We start from the raw sequence: 16636 nt of genomic DNA, 5'->3' as shown, positions 1-16636 counted from the left end.
TGCCCCTCTTTAATTCTTTGAGAAACAAGTACTTCTATGTTACAGGAAATGAGGACAACAGAAAGCTGCAGATCCCATGAATGTAAAAATTGTCTTGAAGGCAAAGAACAATTCAGCCCTAATTACAACCAGCTGGAGTCTGCTCTCTTCGCACTGATACTTCGATAATTAACCAAATCCTGATGCAAGACTGAAGTATGTCACTGCTGCTCAGATATTCAAAGCTGATTTTTATATCTATCAGTGAAATAAAGTTCAATGGATATTATCAGCTGAAGTCTTGCAAATGGGTAACACACATTCATACAAGACACAGGCAAGGATTATCTCAAGATCACAGGATGTTAGGGGCTGGAAGGGACTCATGGAGATCGAGTCCAATGCCCCTGCCAGAGCAGGACAATCCTATCTAACACAGATCACAGAGGAACACATCCAGATAGGCCTTGAAAGGCTCCAGAGATGCAGACCCCACAACCTCTCTGGGGAGCCTGTTCTGGTGCTCTGTGACTCTTACAATCAAGAATTTCCCCTTATGTTGAGCTGGAACCTCTTTTGTTGCAATTTACACCCATTGCTCCTTGTCCTATCCCAGAGAGCAGTGAGCAGAGCCTGTCCCCCCCCCCCCCCCCCCTCATCCTGACCAGCCCTCAGATACTTATAAACATTAAATCCCCTCTCAGTCTTCTTTTCTCCAGACTAAAAAGCCCCAGGTCCTTCAGCCTCTCCTCATAAGCCATGCCCTCCAGTCTCCTAATCATCCTCATAGCACCCTCTCCAGCAGATCCCTGTCCCTCTTAAACTGGGGACCCCAAAACTGAACACCGTATTCAAGATGAGGTCTCCCTTCTGTGAGCTGGGTGCTATCTTTCTGTATCTGCAGAAGAAATACCTTTTCCATTAAAAAAAAAACAACAAAATCAAACTCACAAATATTGATTAGAATCACAGCATTGTCAGAGCTGGAAGGGACCTCAAGGGTCAGCCAGTTCCAAGCCCCTGCTGTAGGTAAGGACACCTCACACTAGATTAGGTTAGCTTAGAGCCCCGTCCAGCCCAGCCTTAAAAGCCTCTAGGGATGAGGCTTCCACCACCTCTCTTGGCAACCTGTTTCAGTGCCTCACCACCCTCATGGCGAAGAACTTCCTCCTAACATCCAATCTGAATCTACTCACTTCTAGTTTTGCTCCCTTCCCCCCAGTCCTGTAATTATCCAATATCCTAAGTCATCCCTCCCCACCTTTCCTGTAGCCCACTTCAGATACTGGAAGGCCACAAGAAGGTCTCCTTGGAGCCTTCTCCTCTCCCTACTTAACAACCCCAACTCTCTCAGTCTGTTCTCATGGCAGAGCATCTCCAGCCCTCTGATCATCCTCATGGCCCCTCTCTGGACATGCTCCAGCACCTCCAGACCTTTGTTGTAACAGGGGCTCCAGAACTGGATGCAGTACTCCAGGTGGGGTCTCAGCAGAGCACAGCAGAGGGGGAGAATCACCTTCCTCACCCTGCTGGCCACACTTCTGCTGCAGCCCAGGCTCTGGTTGGCTCTCTGGGCTGCAAGTGCACACTGCTGGCTCATGTTGAGCTTCTTGTCCACCATCACCCCCAAGTCCTTCTCCCCAAGGCTGCTCTCAAGCCAGTCACTGCCCAGCCTATATTGATTGCCCTGACTCAGGTGCAGGACCTTGCACTTGATCTCATGAGGCTGGCTTGGCCCACCTGTCAGGGTCCCTCTGGATGGCATCTCTTCCCTGCAGCTTGATGTCATCAGCCAAGTTGCTGAGGATGCACATTATTACTATCTGTAAATCCACTCAGATCAACTCCTAAAATTCAATATTTTGAAGCCACAATGCTGACGTAAGGAAATAACACCCAAAGACTCTGATAGGCATTACTGTAGTAACACACATTCAATTCTCAGGGTATGCCAGCTCTAAAATTGTGGGTTTGTGTTACTTCCCAAGTAAGCTTTATATGGGTGTTGAAACCAAATAGTAGTATGCCCAAAATTAAATACACTGACTTGCCTGCCAATGCTTACACTCTGAAACTATTACAGGAGAGGATGGCAAAGATGGCAGTTGAGAAGTCTGGAATGTTTGGGAGGCAAAGTTGCTAACACATCCCTTCTGTCTGTAGTCAAATACATTTTAAAATCATGAGATACCTGAGCTGCATTTGCAGCAAAAAACAAACCTGAAAGAGGCAGTCAGTACACACATGAGAAAGTTGTCACCCTCTGTTCTATTTTCAGCAGTTTCTCTGTCTACAGCATACTTCAGACAGATTCAATCCCTCTGACTGCTTGTTCAGCCAGATAGTGCTGTAGAGATGAGGAGAAAACTTTTTTCACTGCTTTTTAATCAAGTTCCTGGAACTCTTATTTCTAGTTATTAGTTCAAGAAACATGCTGGGGGGGAAAAAAGTATTTTAACCTGTCAAAAATGTTCATAAAAGCAGGAAGACACCACGAAAGGTGTGGGTAAAGACATTGAGAAATGTAACTCATCAGTAAGTGTCAGATCCTGGGTAGGGCTATAAGGGACAAAACCATCACGTACCTCAGCAGCCAACTAGCAGCCTTCATCAAAGATCTGGGTGGGGAGGCAAGAATCTCAAGAATCTGGAATAGAGATTCTTTTCATTTTGTATTTCATTTGCCCTCACACCTTATCTACTGTCGAAAAACAAACAGTCCCAGTTCTGTTTGCATGCTGCCTGACATATTCCTTCCATAGGAAAAGTCTGAATTCTCCTAAGTATCTTTGGAATGCCACTGTAAGGCAAATCAGAGTCACCACAGCCATGCAAGTTAAAGTGTAACCTGCAGTTTGTCTCTGGAGAGTACACAGAAAGTGGTGGAACAAAAATGAAAGCTTCACAAAACAACAGGTTAAGCTGTACAGAATGATGTACACAGTATGGCTGAAAAAGAGCAAGCTGGGCTGTTCTGGGAACTCTTCTGAAGTCTATTAAACCCTCTACCTAGTCATCTGTGAAGCACTGTTGCTTCAAATACCTGTATTCTAATGTTCATACTTAAGATGGTGATGACAGAGCTGGCCAAAAATCCTGCTTTGTAAGAACAAAGGAAGAAAGTGTCAGCAGCAACTGCTTCTGGAAGCATTTTCAGAGACTCACACTGAGGTGAGTTAAGGAAGCTCAGCTTTGAAAGGAGAAGCTGCATTCTGGACAACCTGCTAATAAAGCCTCCAACATTCCAATTCTTTGTGCAAAAAGGCAAGACAAGAGAGAGGGTTGAAGGAAGTTGCTGTAGTGTCGAGGAGAATGTGAGTCTGCCTAGATCCTGGAGGCAGCAGGGCTCCCTGCACTCCACAGAGCAGCAGCAGCTCCCAGTGCCTCGAACACATGCCGAGGTGACTGCTGCCCAGGTGTATTTTTAGCTGTGGCTGGATTCTGTTCTCTCATGCCACCATTCAGCTCCTGATATCAGCAGGCAGGCCAGAAGGATGAGATTTACATAAGCACCAATATGCTACTTCCTAACAGGAACAGCATGGAGCTAATGCAGCCACTTGCATATACAGGTTGTAGCAAAAATACAGCACCAGGACTGTAGGCTGCAGCTCCTGAAACCAGAAATCTTCTAATGGCAACTACACAGGTAATCTTTTCCAACTGGGTAAGAGCTACTCTTACTTGTACAAGGTGGGTTTTGCCTGCAGCAGGTTCAAGTGTGTTGATTATCTTTTTCAACCCTAGAAGCTGATCATTTCCTTAATTGGCAGGATCTGAGATGTGTGCAGTGTTTTTCAAGCCTGGGAATGTGTCTTGCCAAGACCACATCACATAATAACAGCCTAGAGAAAAATGAAAGGACCCACATGAAAACTACAATCTAATTATCACCAACTGAACAGCTGATAAATGAAATGACAAAGAGAAAGACATGAGTGTCTCATGATGGAAACCCAGGGAGGGAGAATTTCTTATGGATGTTGAACAAATGCCAAGTGGAGACCTCACCTCTTGGCCCTCTTTCACATTGTTCCCATAACAAGCAGTCTACCACCTTGCCACAAGAAGAGCTCAAGGATGCTGTAGCCTGATGTACAACGGTTTCAAATGAAGAGCAGTTTGGTTTGGAATGATTCCTTTGCACCTTACGGGGATGATTTTTCCAGCTTTCCTGTCCTGCTTACGCGAAGGTTGCAGAGACAGCCATCACACCAGCATTAATGCAATGAACACAAGCACCAGCCTCCTTTTATCAGAGGAACTGACAAGGCCAATGCTTGTAACATACCTGTGATGGGGCAGATTTCATAGGTCAGCCCGAGGGAAGCAGAAGATTAATGGAAGTTTGTGAGCAATCAGAACTGCCCTGTGCAAAGCACTACTTACAGGGATGCTTAACACACGGTTTTGTTACTGTTGCTTACTCTGTCACTGTTTCCATTTTGAATCAGGACCTTCAGATATCTAGAGGTTTTGGGTCCAGACAGCTTTTTCCAGTTGAGGTTTACCTCAACTGGGCCCAAAATAATAGTGAGCCAGGTGTCCAAGGAAGAAGAAACTCTTTTCTCAATCCACTCAAGCCAAACACATCCTGAATTAAGTATCTTAGCTATCTTTGAGGTAGAGCTAAAATCTTGGGGGTTTGATCCTTTTTCTTCTTGACCAAAATGAGGCTGAAATAATGCCCTGATCTCTTCCCTGGTTTAATGATATAATTCTGGGATTCCCAAAACACTGGTGGGGAAGGAGCCAGCCTGAGCTGCAGAGGAAGCATGCAGAACCTTATGCCTCTACTCCCAACACTTTTTCAAACTGTTAAGGACAAAGTAATTGATGGAGCAGCTGAAGTCTGGCAAAGTGTTCAGGAGTGCACAAAGGGAACGCAGCATGGGAGTGTACAATCGTAAAAGAATATTTTTATGGTTATTATCTTAAAAATAGATTGAAGCCAATGGCCCCTCCCTGCCTTCTGCAGGTACCTAAGCTTTATCCACAGTATACATCAATCACACCAGACTCCAGTGCCAGTATTTCATGTTCCTTCCTTGCTCTACGTGCCAAGCCAGAGAGAAGAAACAAAAGCTGCTGTTGTTCCTGGAAAAAAAATGGATTCTGCAGGAAGTGGTGGGCAGTTTCCTTTCATGCAGACACAGGCTTGCATTCTGCACAAAGACATAACTGCTGCAAACCTGTTCCCACTGCAATGTCCTTCCACCGCAAAGTGTCCCTGGAGAAATGCCTAAGTGGGTGCTGTGTGTGGGAGAGGAGCTGGAGAGCAGGGTCACAAACATTCTCTCCAACAGTAACTGACTGTATGTGGCTGCAGAACCAGGCAGGCTGTCGAACAGAGCTTGTTCAGCTCCCTGCAACCTTCCATTGTTACCGAGAAGGTGGTGACTTCCTCTTCATTGAATCTTTCCCCTTATTTCGGTCTTCCTTCCTGATGATAAATGCACCTTTTATTATTCTAACCAATTCAACATTGCTTTGAGAAATTTTATCACTCTGATTTCACTCAGTGAGTCAAGTGGAAAAAATGTGTTCTCAAGCTGAGAGAAAACCCTCCCATTCAAAATTCCTCAGCCAAGAGCACCTCCCATGCAACATCCTCCAGCTGTTCTCACAAAGAATCAGTTCACGTGGCACCCTCAATCAGTTCCCACCTGGGCCACTCTGGAGCACCTCCAGCAGGAAGGATATATGCTCAAGTCAGCAACCCCTGGCTCTTCTCACACTGCCTCTTGCTTGGCTTACCCAGCACTTCCCCAACTACACAAACCTCTTGGTGTTCAGCCTATTAAGATCTTCCTGTGCCAGCAGGGAAATCTATCACATGGCATTGTTATTTCTGTTCCAGGGCCACTGACTGTCACTTTTATCAGCTAAATAATAGTGATTTGAATACAGCAACAATTATGGGAACCTATTACCTCAGCTGAAGCCATTATCCCTGGTAGATTTACAGTCACTGCTTTTCTGACAAAGGCTGGATGCATAAAGAAGTTGCCCTGCCAGGGAGCAATGTACAAAGTAACAAACAAAACATCACCTTCCAGTTTCTAAAGAATTTTTCCTCTAACATGATGACAGTTGTGAACTAGTTGTATCTTCTCCAAACCCGAAGAATAAAAGCCATGTTAAGGTGGTTCCTTAACAAGAATAAGAGCATTACTTTTCAACATATGCTGTTAGTATTTCTGGGCTCTGAAGTGTCTTACAGAAACCTGAAAGCACACTGAAGTGTCCCAGCTCCACAGCCTCTCCAAAATAAGAACAGGGGAACTGAAATTGTTACTCTCTTGTTCTCATCAGATAATGAGAGAGTGAGTGCACACATTCAAAGAGAAAGCATCACACTGGTAAGGATAAGAAAAAAAACCCAAACCCAACATTAAAAAGAGCACAGTAAATTTGAAAACTCGTCAGAAAAAGAACATTTTTCTCCTCAGCCCTTTTCAGGCTTCATTTATCACCACTGCAAATGAATGGAATCTGACAGCCTTCTCTTCTTCACAGTATCAACAAGGTTGGAAGAGACCTCACAGATCATCAAGTCCAACCCTTTACCACAGAGCTCAAGGCTAGACCATGGCACCAAGTGCCACGTCCAATCCTGCCTTGAACAGCCCCAGGGATGGCAACTCCACCACCTCCCCGGGCAGCCCATTCCAGTGTCCAATGACTCTCTCAGGGAAGAACTTTCTCCTCACCTCCAGCCTAAATTTCTCCTGGTGCAGCCTGAGGCTGTGTCCTCTCGTTCTGGTGCTGGCCACCTGAGAGAAGAGAGCAACCTCCTCCTGGCCACAACCACTCCTCAGGTAGTTATAGACAGCAATAAGGTCTCCCCTGAGCCTCCTCTTCTCCAGGCTAACCAATCCCAGCTCCCTCAGCCTCTCCTCGTAGGGCTGTGCTCAAGGCCTCTCCCCAGCCTCGTCGCCCTTCTCTGGACACGCTCAAGCATCTCAATGTCTCTCCTAAACTGGGGGGCCCAGAACTGAACACAGTACTCAAGGTGTGGTCTAACCAGTGCAGAGTACAGGGGCAGAATGACCTCCCTGCTCCTGCTGACCACACCATTCCGGATGCAGGCCAGGATGCCACTGGCTCTCTTGGCCACCTGGGCACCCTGCTGGCTCATGTTCAGGTGGGTATCAATCAGCACCCCCAGATCCCTTTCTGTTTGTCTGCTCTCCAGCCACTCCGACCCCAGCCTGTATCTCTGCATGGGGTTGTTGTGGCCAAAGTGCAGCACCCTGCACTTGGAGCTATTGAACCCCATCCCATTGGACTCTGCCCATCTGTCCAGGTGGTCAAGGTCCTGCTGCAGACCCCTTCTGCCCTCCAACCCAGCCACATCTGCCCCCAGCTTGTTGTCATCTGCAAACTTGCTGATGACTGACTCCATGCCCTCATTGAGATCATCTATGAAGATGTTAAAGAGGATGGGGCCCAGCACTGATCCTTGAGGGACACCGCTAGTGACCGTCTGCCAGCTGGATGTGGCACTACAAGTAGGAGAAATGGTTTTAAGCTGAGGGAGAGAAGGTCTTAGGGTGAAGTATTTGAGGATGGTGAGAATTTGGAAGAGGTTGCTCAGAGAGACCACGGGAGTCCCATTCCTGGACATATTCAAGGGCAGGTTGGATGAAACCCTCAGCAACCAAGTCTAGTTGAGAGGCATCTCTGCCCAGGGAAGAGGGAGGTTGGAGCAGATGATCTCTAAGGTCCCTTCTGACCTGAGCCATTCTATGGTTCTGTGATGATTCTATGGAATAACCACAATAAACAAGCAGCTATGGCAACAAACCTGTAAAGATGGGAAACCAGATAGGGAGAACCCCCACCAGCTATTGACCAACTGATGCTTTGGCCAAGCTGCATGCTTCAGGCCAGGAGGCTCCTCAGTGCTCTCCTGGCTGTTCTCGCACAAGGGACATAAGCAGCCTCCATGTGGCTTTCAGACAGGAAACCTTAACTGAGCCTTCTCGAAAACCCTGCCTTGAGCTTTCACAGAAATTAGGACAGAAATATGCAAGGCCAACAACAGTTCTCCCCTTAAAAACACGTGGGTGCAGTAAATGGCCTGATAAAGGGGAAAAGCTGTACCTGTGAGGGTCAGAAGAGCACTCTGAATATGGTTACATGAAGGTCACTGCCAGACCTGCTCCATCTCCCTCCAAAAAATAACAACCACTACAAACATCTGAAAATCTCAACTCTCAACATTTTTTAAACTGTGGCTGACAAACCCACAACAGGTAGAGATCTCCTTTGTTTTATTCCCACCCAAAGGCAGAAATATTGGGATATGTCATTGCTGTTCTCTAGCAAGTGTCACCAAACTTAGGAAAGTCTTATTGTATGTAGGTTCAGCAAGGCTTTGAGAAGAGCACAAAGACCTCTTAAAGCTCTCCTCTCTCAAAAGACACTGAAACATCATCTTAGTCTTCTAAAGGTGTGGTAATTCCCACCTCCCCTTTAAACCTTCTCATTTTAGTGGCTAGTTACAATTCACCTGTTTTTGTCAAGGGACAGAGCATGCAACTGGCTACCTAGAAGCCAAGGTCATTCTGCTCCCACTTCAACTAGAAAGAGCAGTGCATCTCTGTATTCCTGACTAGTACATTGACCTGGTGGAGACACAGTACAGGTCTCAAGTACAGGATACAAGCATTTTAGGTGTTTCATACCTGATTATGAATGGACAAAGGGGCAAAGAACAGGATAAGCAAGTAACAACAGCAAATGAAAAAAGGAGATGGAAAAAGGAAAAAGATTTTGGAGGACCTGTCAATCATTAGTAAAGATGAGCAGCCTTCAGTGTCTTCTCATGTTTTACAACTGACATCAAGTACTTACCACATCACTAAAACCAAGGACAGAGCTGTCTCTGCAGCTTGTTCCAAACAGCAGCTTTGCCAGGAAGACAGCCACTAACAGAGTAATAGTAACACCTGATGCTGGTTTTCAATGGTGAAGAGATAGGATGAACCCTCGGGAAGAAATTTCAACTACCAAGTAAACCATCAGATACGAAAATTCCAACTTCTCACTAATAAATGAAGCTCACAAAATTGCAGATTCATCCAACGTCCTGTGAGATTACTCTGTTTAAACTCTGGTAGTAGTGAGAAGAAGAAGTAGAGAAAATCTCCATCCCCCACTGAATGCAGAGGGAAACCTAGTGACTAAGGATGCGGAGAAGGCAGAGGTGCTCAGTGCCTACTCTGCCTCAGCCTTTAGCAGCAGATCCAGCAGTGCCCTGGGCACCCACCCTTGTGAAGTAGGCATCAGGGAGGGGAATCAGATCGAGGACATCACAATAAATGAGGCAGCAGTCACTGACCATGGAGCTGCTTAGACACACACAAGTCTGTGGGGCAGATGGGCTGCACCCAAGAGTGCTGAGGGAGTTGGCAGACTGCTTGCCAAGCCACTTTCCATTATTTACCAGAAGTCTTGGCTAACTGGGGAGGTGCCAATGGACTGGAAGCTAGTAAATGTAATACCTGTCTACAAGAAGGGCAGAAAGGAAGACTTGGGAAACTATAGACCTGTCAGTCTGACCTCGGTACCAGGGAAGGTCATGGAGCAGGGCATCTCACATGCCATTATACGTCATATAGACAACAACCAGGGGATCAGGCCAAGTCAGTGTGGGTTTATGAGGGGCAGGTCCTGCCTGACCAACCTGATGTCCTTCTATGACAAGATCACCCAGCTACTGGATGAGGGAACGGCTGTTGATGTTGTGATCCTAGACTTTGAAAAAGCCTTTGATACTGTTCCCCACACAGTTCTTGTAGACAAATTGGCTACTCATGGCTTGGAGGAGCACACTGTCTGCTAGATAAAGCACTGGCTGGACAGAAGGGCCCAGAGAGTGGGGGGTCAAAAGAGTTAAATCCAGTTGGTGGCTGGGCACTGGTAGTGTTCCTCAGGGATCTGTGTTGGGACTACTTCTGTTTAATGTCTTTATTGATGACCTTGGTTCAGGCATGGAGAGTGTCATTGGTAAGTTTGCAGATGACACCAAGTTAGGTGGCAGTGTTGAGTTGAATGAGGGTAGAGAGGCTCTTTGGAGGGACTTGGACTGGCTTAGATCCATAGGCCAACATTAACAGGATGAGTTTCAACAAGGCCAAATGCCAGGTCCTGCATTTGGGTCACAACAACCCCAAGCAATGCTACAGGCTTGGGGCAGCGTGGCTGGAGAGCTGTGTGGCAGAAAGGGATCTGGGGGTTGTAATAGACAGGTAGATGAAGATGAGCCAGCAGCATGCCCAGGTGGCCAAGAAGGCCAATGGCCTCCTGGCTTGGATTAAAAATGCTGTGGCCAGCTGGAATAGGGAGGTGACTGTCCCCCTGGACTTGGCTTTGGTGAGGCCACACCTCGAGTATTGTGTTCAGTTTTGGGTACCACAATACAAGAGAGATGTGGAGGTGCTGGAGTGGGTCCAGAAGAGGACAACGAAGCTGGAGAAGGCCCTGGAGAACAAATCTTATGAGAAGCAACTGTGGGAGCTGGGGATGGTAAGTGTGAAAAAGAGGAGGCTGAGGGGAGACCTCATTGCCGTCTACAACTACCTGAAGGGACATTGTGGGGAGGCTGCTGCTGGTCTCTTCTCACAGGTAGTTGGAAACAGAACAAGGGAGGATGGCCTCAAGCTGAGGGTGAGTAGGTTTAGTTTGGACATTAGGTTTTTCATGGAGAGAGTGGTCAGGGACTGGAATGAGCTGCCCAGGGTAGAGTCACCAACCCTGGATGTATGTAAGGGTCGTTTGGATGTGGTGCTTAGGGATACGGTTTAAGGTGAATCTTCTAGAGTAGGGTAATAGGTTGGACTTGGTGATCCTGAGGATCACCAAGCTTTTCCAACCTGGATGTTTCTGTGTAACAACATCCTCTACAATCCACAGAAATTATCTCATGACACTGTACTGAGGAGATAAAGGGAAATCACAAAAATTAGTTACCATTGAAGTCTGAGGCACGGCATCCATTCCAGTGTCAGTGGGTGGCTTCGCAAAACCTTCAGCAGCTACTGGCAATAAATCCCAATGGACATGTCAAGACTTCCTACTTCCCCAGACAAATCTGCCTCACTCCCTTCTCTTCACGGCTGCTAGTCAGGACAGCAACATTTTCTAAGAGAGGGAGAGAGAGAGAGAGAGAAAGAGATGTTACTCCAAACAAAATTCAAATGCCATTTATTGGTAATTCTCCTTCTTTAGTGACTTCCTGATCTCTTAAGTGCTACAAGAGCCACATAAAAAAGACACTTGAATTCTGAATTCTGGCTGCATAGTTGGCACATCAGACTCACCTCCTCCTCAGCATTCAGATTTCTTTTCTGAACCCCAGGAGCATACTGCTGCAGGCTTCTTACAATTTTATCTGCTGTGCAGTCACACTACTGGCTTTGCAATAAAAGCAAGACTTGGAGCACACAGACTGAAGAAGGGCCTGCTATAATTGAAGATTTTTCCCAGGGAAAGTAACAGGCAGTCCTGGCAATTTCCTTACTTCCAATTACAGTTTTAAAACAAAATAGGAAGAATGAGCTTGGAACAAAAAAGGAGAAAACTAGCTAAATGTATGACATGTTTTAAGAGAACCTAAGCACACGCCTTTGTGTCAGTTCTGTTTGCACATTACCAGTCCATGGTGGTTAAACCTTCATTCCAGTAGGTTACTGAAATAACCTTAACCCAGCCTAACTGAAGACAGACATCTCTAAGCACGCTCATCTCCCAGTAGTGCAGCAGAGAAGCATTGGCTGGTTTGCTGACAGTGGCCAAGCTGTGCCTCTAATGCTCCCAGAGGGCTTCTGAATGACTCAAGGAGACAGCAGTGCCTAGCTCTTTTGGGTTCGTTTAGGTTTGGTTTTTTTCTCCCTGCTCCCTCCCATAGCCATGTACTCTGCTTCCTTGGCTTCAAGCATGAACACATTTGTGGATGACAAAGTTGGTGGAAAGAAACACAAACACCTGGAAAACTTATTTGCATCAAGATACTCAGAGACAACATGGAGCAAAGTGCTTATAGCTTCTGTGGAAAGGATCTGGTGAGCAGACACGAGTGTACTGTGACATTACAGCACTGCTGAGGGTGACAAGCAAACCTGCTGAGCGGCATAAGCAAACTGCCTTGACAACAGTGGCCACAGCAAAACCATTCTGTTAGGACATTTGAAAGGGAGATATTGAAATAGATTTGCAGATGAGCAGCAACAGGTGAGGTGAGCAAGAGCCATCATAAGAGGAAACACATAATGTGTGTTTAATGCAATTCAAGAGAAGGATGAATATCCTCCTGCTGAAGGCAGATAAAGGAATGGCCACTAATTAAGTCTTAAACTTCAACTTCTGGCTCATCATCTAAATGGAGACATTAAAGAAAAGTTAAAAGCTGACTTTGTATTGAGAAGATTTAATGTTCTCTTCCCAGCCTGTGTGAGAGTTACTAACCAATCTGCTTTTGCAGATGGGATTAGCCAGAAATATGATATAGAGGAAGAACAGAAAGGAGAACAGAGTCCTGAAAACCCTCCAGAAAAGTAGTGAGAGAACAACACAGCCCTTAGTTAAAAATAACACTCATCAGCAAAAACATTTGCATGTTACAGAGCTCTTTGAATTATCAAGAACAGAAAAATCAGCAAGCACTTGATGGCATGGAATGGCTGCATTAAACATGTATCTGAAGACTCTCAACGAGGCAATGTGTTAGCAAAAAATGTTAACCCCTTCCAAAGGTTTGTTTTTTTTCTGGCTACAAGGACAAGGGACTTGGTAGATTTAGGCAGGATGCTAAATTTGAAGGAGCTGGCTTGGGGAGGGGGGAAGACTTGAGGTGGCCATGGTTCTGCCAGCCTGCAGTAGCTGTGCTCAAATCAGCAGTGTTCCTGGGCACACCTCTGTAGGAGACACCAGGATCGGTAAAAATGGCCATAGTCATTTTATGCCCAAATCAAAATAGACAGAATCATGACAAAAACTGTCATGTAAGGCAATGCTAAATCCCCTGAGGGCTAGCAAATAACCTATGTAACACCCTTGTAGTTCCCAAGGTTGTTTTCCCAGGAACCTGCCTAAACTGAACACAAACCTAACAAAATCTCAATCAAACCCCAGTGTGGCTCCATTTCTAACTGTGCTGCTTCTTTACATGTAGATAAGCTGGAATACTACAATCAAATACCAACACTTGCACCTATCTCCTAATTCCACTTGCATGCAGCTATTTTTCTGTCCTAAACTGCAGACTTGGCCCAGCAGTAGCAAAGGGTTTGGCTTATCACTGGTCTTTCCTTGCAGAACTGTGCTGCAACAGCTCCAGCAGAGCACAGATTCACTGCCACAGCTTCAGGTAAATCCTGTGTTCCTGTGGCTCCTGAGGAACACTGACATATGTTTTAAAGCTTATTATATTTTAGGTGCCACAGAAAACTTTCTATCTCCAACACAGGCATATTGCATATTAAAAGCTAAGGCAAGAAACGGCATGAAGATGACAGATAAAGCTGGTACTGTGCTCACACTGCACATTGACTTCAGGAAAGAAGAAAAGCATCAAACCCTGACCCCTCCATACTCACTTCTGTTTCAGTGCTCAGTACTACAGCATTTTAAGTGACTTGATAAAGAGGACATGAAATAATTCCTTATGGATGCTCCTCTTCTGAGACTGTGAAGATGGGTGGATCAAATGGAGACGTAGATGAATGCCTCTCTCCATTTTTTTTCCTGTGGCTTTATGCAGAGGCTGCAGGCAGCAGAAACTCAGTCTGAAAAGAGCTGCCATGTGACTCAGTCCCACACAAGCTGTCCTCACAAAACAAAGAGCGAGGAATGCTAAACAAATGAATCACAAGCCATTGCTGCAAAACATCCCCTACTTTCTAGCAACTGCCAGCGCTGGGAGCTATCTGTCCTGTCAATCTGAGCGACAGCCCATGAGTAAAAGGGCACCTAATTACAAGATTAGTAACAGGAAGCCTACATTGCAAAAACCACCACACGAGTTGTGATTGCTGACTGTGTAAGGAGGCAAAAAAATGAAGCAAATCCTCAAGGAAACAAAGCCACAGCTTGGGAAATGTTTTTTCCTGTTAGTGTTGACTGCAAGTGAACTCTTCGTGGGCAGTGGACGACTGGTGAGGCTTCGGCACTCTGCACGTTGCCTGAGTTTCATCCCGAGAACTGCTCTGCTTTCAGATGGCAAACGGGAGGCTGAGGGAGCTGGGGGGGTTTAGCCTAGAGAAGAGGAGGCTCAGGGCTGACCTCATTGCTGTCTGCAACTACCTGAAGGGAGGCTGTAGCCAGATGGGGGTTGGTCTCTTCTCCCAGGCAACCAGCAATAGAACAAGGGGACAGAGGCTCAAGTTGTGCCAGGGGAAGTATAGGCTGGATGTTAGGAGGAAGTTCTTCACAGAGAGAGTGATTGGCATTGGAATGGGCTGCCCAGGGAGGTGGTGGAGTCACCATCCCTGGAGGTGTTCAAGAAAAGACTGGGTGAGGCACTTGGTGCCATGGTTTAGTTGACTGGATAGGGATGGGTGCTAGGTTGGATTGGATGAGCTTGGAGGTCTCTTCCAACCTGGTTGATTCCATGATTCTAAGGGAGGAGCACACTGGCTTCATTTGTGCTGTTGAATGTATCAGTGGTGTTGCTAGCTTGGACACTAACCCCTGTAAGAATACATCACTATCAATATGGATGGTCGGTTCTCCTTTTGCATGACAGAGGAAACAGATTCTTCCTAAACTGACTGTACCAGAAAGCACAGCACAGTGTCACCGGGTCAACAGCAACAACCAAAGCGTCTCATCAGAGCACAGCATTTCCTTCCATGAAATACCTCACGCCTCCTGCACACAGAGGGTCTTCAGCAGCTGTGCTACAGGCTGCCAGCATCCCCTGGCACAGAAAAGGCTGCTCTGAGGGGCAGGATTGGCAGAGCTGTCACAAGAGTGAGAGGGCATTGCAGTCACTTGTTCCTATGCTTGTGGCCAGGCTGCTTGGTGATGGCATTTTGAAGTAGCATTGCCTAACCACTACTCAGGTAATACAGAGGGATATGTTCTGCTTTCAGAGACTGGTAACTTCGTCACATCAACATGGTCTCCTTGGGTCTAGAAATGCTGTAGACAGACAACATGCAGTCTGAAAGCAGACCAAGGGCCTGAATCTGCACGGGGCATGAGCCTTCCCTTCCAGATGCATTTGTGCCTTTAGTGTAAATTCACAAATGCACAGGAGACTCAGAAAAAGACAGTTACAAAGCCAAAGCTTCTTTACTTTTCAAGATATTAAATACAGCATAGAAATATTGTTTAAAATAGAACTGATTGATGGAGAGAAAGGAAGTACTTATTGACCTGCTCATGCATAAGACTCAAGTTACTTGTGCATTTGAAAGATTTGCTACTGCTGAACTAGTGATTCAAAAAGCTTTTGGCACTGTGAGGTGAAAACACATCCCAGAGGGCTCCTCTGTGAGTTGGAAGTCTGTGTGCTCTCAGAATTCTATCCCTTTCAATGAAAAAAAATGATGATTAGCCAGAGAAGAGAAAAAAAAAGAAATCAGCATTAATTGCTTGCTTTGGTCCTGGAAATGAGGTGAAAAGGGTCTCTGCCCAAAAGATCTGTCAGCTGTTTGTCTTGTAGTTTGATCATCCAGGTCAAAACTAAACTCTGGATTCATCTGCCTACCATTCTATGACCACATCTAGCTGACCCTATACTGAAACAGAGCTACTACATCTTGTAGCTGCAGGAGCCATCTTAAAAAAAAGAAGACAACTTACTGTAATGAAATGGACTTTCTAGAGCATGAACCTGCCCAATGTACCTGGAAGTGACATCATCTTAAGTATAGTCACTGGGAATGTATTTTATTTTACTCAACACCAATACATTGCCTTTAGCTAAGGGAATGAAAACTGAAGCTCAAGATAACCATGGCATGTCCAAACTGAAATGGTGAAAACCACAAGCTAACTACCCTCATCCTCCCACCCACGTCAAGAACAAATTCTGAGACCATCAGGGGCTACCCAGACTCCTCAGTTCCATCATCACTTACTGCATTTCTTATTCATTAATTTTTGGCCTAACGATACAGACCTAAATATTACTTTATAAAATGAGAAAGCCAGCAGAAATGAGACAGAAGGCACTACTGAGTGAATCATGTAGTGCAAACTGCTTATAAAGAAGCAGAGAGAGTTTATTAAATCTTGGGAAAGAATTTTGAGGTCAGCCAAACAGAACTCAAGCTCAGTCACCAAGAGCAGCACCAGATCAATGAAGTAAGAGTACTCTACTGCGTCATTTTTACTGTTCTGTGCTGCAACAACAAAGAAGATTTCCTACCTCAACAGTTACTGAAAATCTAGGCTTTTAGTGCTACTTCACACTCACAGAAACTGCAGTGGCAACTAACTTTCACAGATTAAACTCAAACTTGACTGGGATCACCACTTGCATTTCAATTCGCTCCCCCCACCCATCACTGTGTGCCCGAGTTTTATTAGAACCATCTGGGAGATCCTCCCCTTCCAGTTTCTTCTATCTGGTAACCTGGCAGCTGCACTTCATCACCCATTTAAAAATCTTTGTTTCCAACTCACTGAGACAGAAGGTCTT

At 45.7% G+C, this 16636-nt stretch overlaps 1 protein-coding gene and 1 long non-coding RNA gene across 3 annotated transcripts in view; one reads left to right on the top strand and one right to left on the bottom strand.

Moving 5' to 3' along the window:
• Positions 1 to 193, top strand: part of LOC135182833 (uncharacterized) — a 47755-nt gene extending 47562 nt beyond the window's left edge. The window contains exon 3 of the long non-coding RNA XR_010305321.1: positions 46 to 193. This is a non-coding gene — a long non-coding RNA (uncharacterized LOC135182833). The remainder of the gene's footprint in view (positions 1 to 45) is intronic.
• Positions 1 to 16636, bottom strand: part of PEAK1 (pseudopodium enriched atypical kinase 1) — a 138940-nt gene that overhangs the window by 66059 nt on the left and 56245 nt on the right. For both annotated transcript variants that reach the window (XM_064157312.1, XM_064157313.1), the window contains exon 2: positions 10960 to 11130. The gene's annotated coding sequence lies outside the window, so the exon portion shown is untranslated. The remainder of the gene's footprint in view (positions 1 to 10959; positions 11131 to 16636) is intronic.

This window comes from Pogoniulus pusillus, chromosome 17, assembly GCF_015220805.1.
Source record: "Pogoniulus pusillus isolate bPogPus1 chromosome 17, bPogPus1.pri, whole genome shotgun sequence".
Taxonomy (NCBI): Eukaryota; Metazoa; Chordata; class Aves; order Piciformes; family Lybiidae; genus Pogoniulus; species Pogoniulus pusillus.
This window is presented reverse-complemented; position numbering and strand designations above follow the sequence as displayed.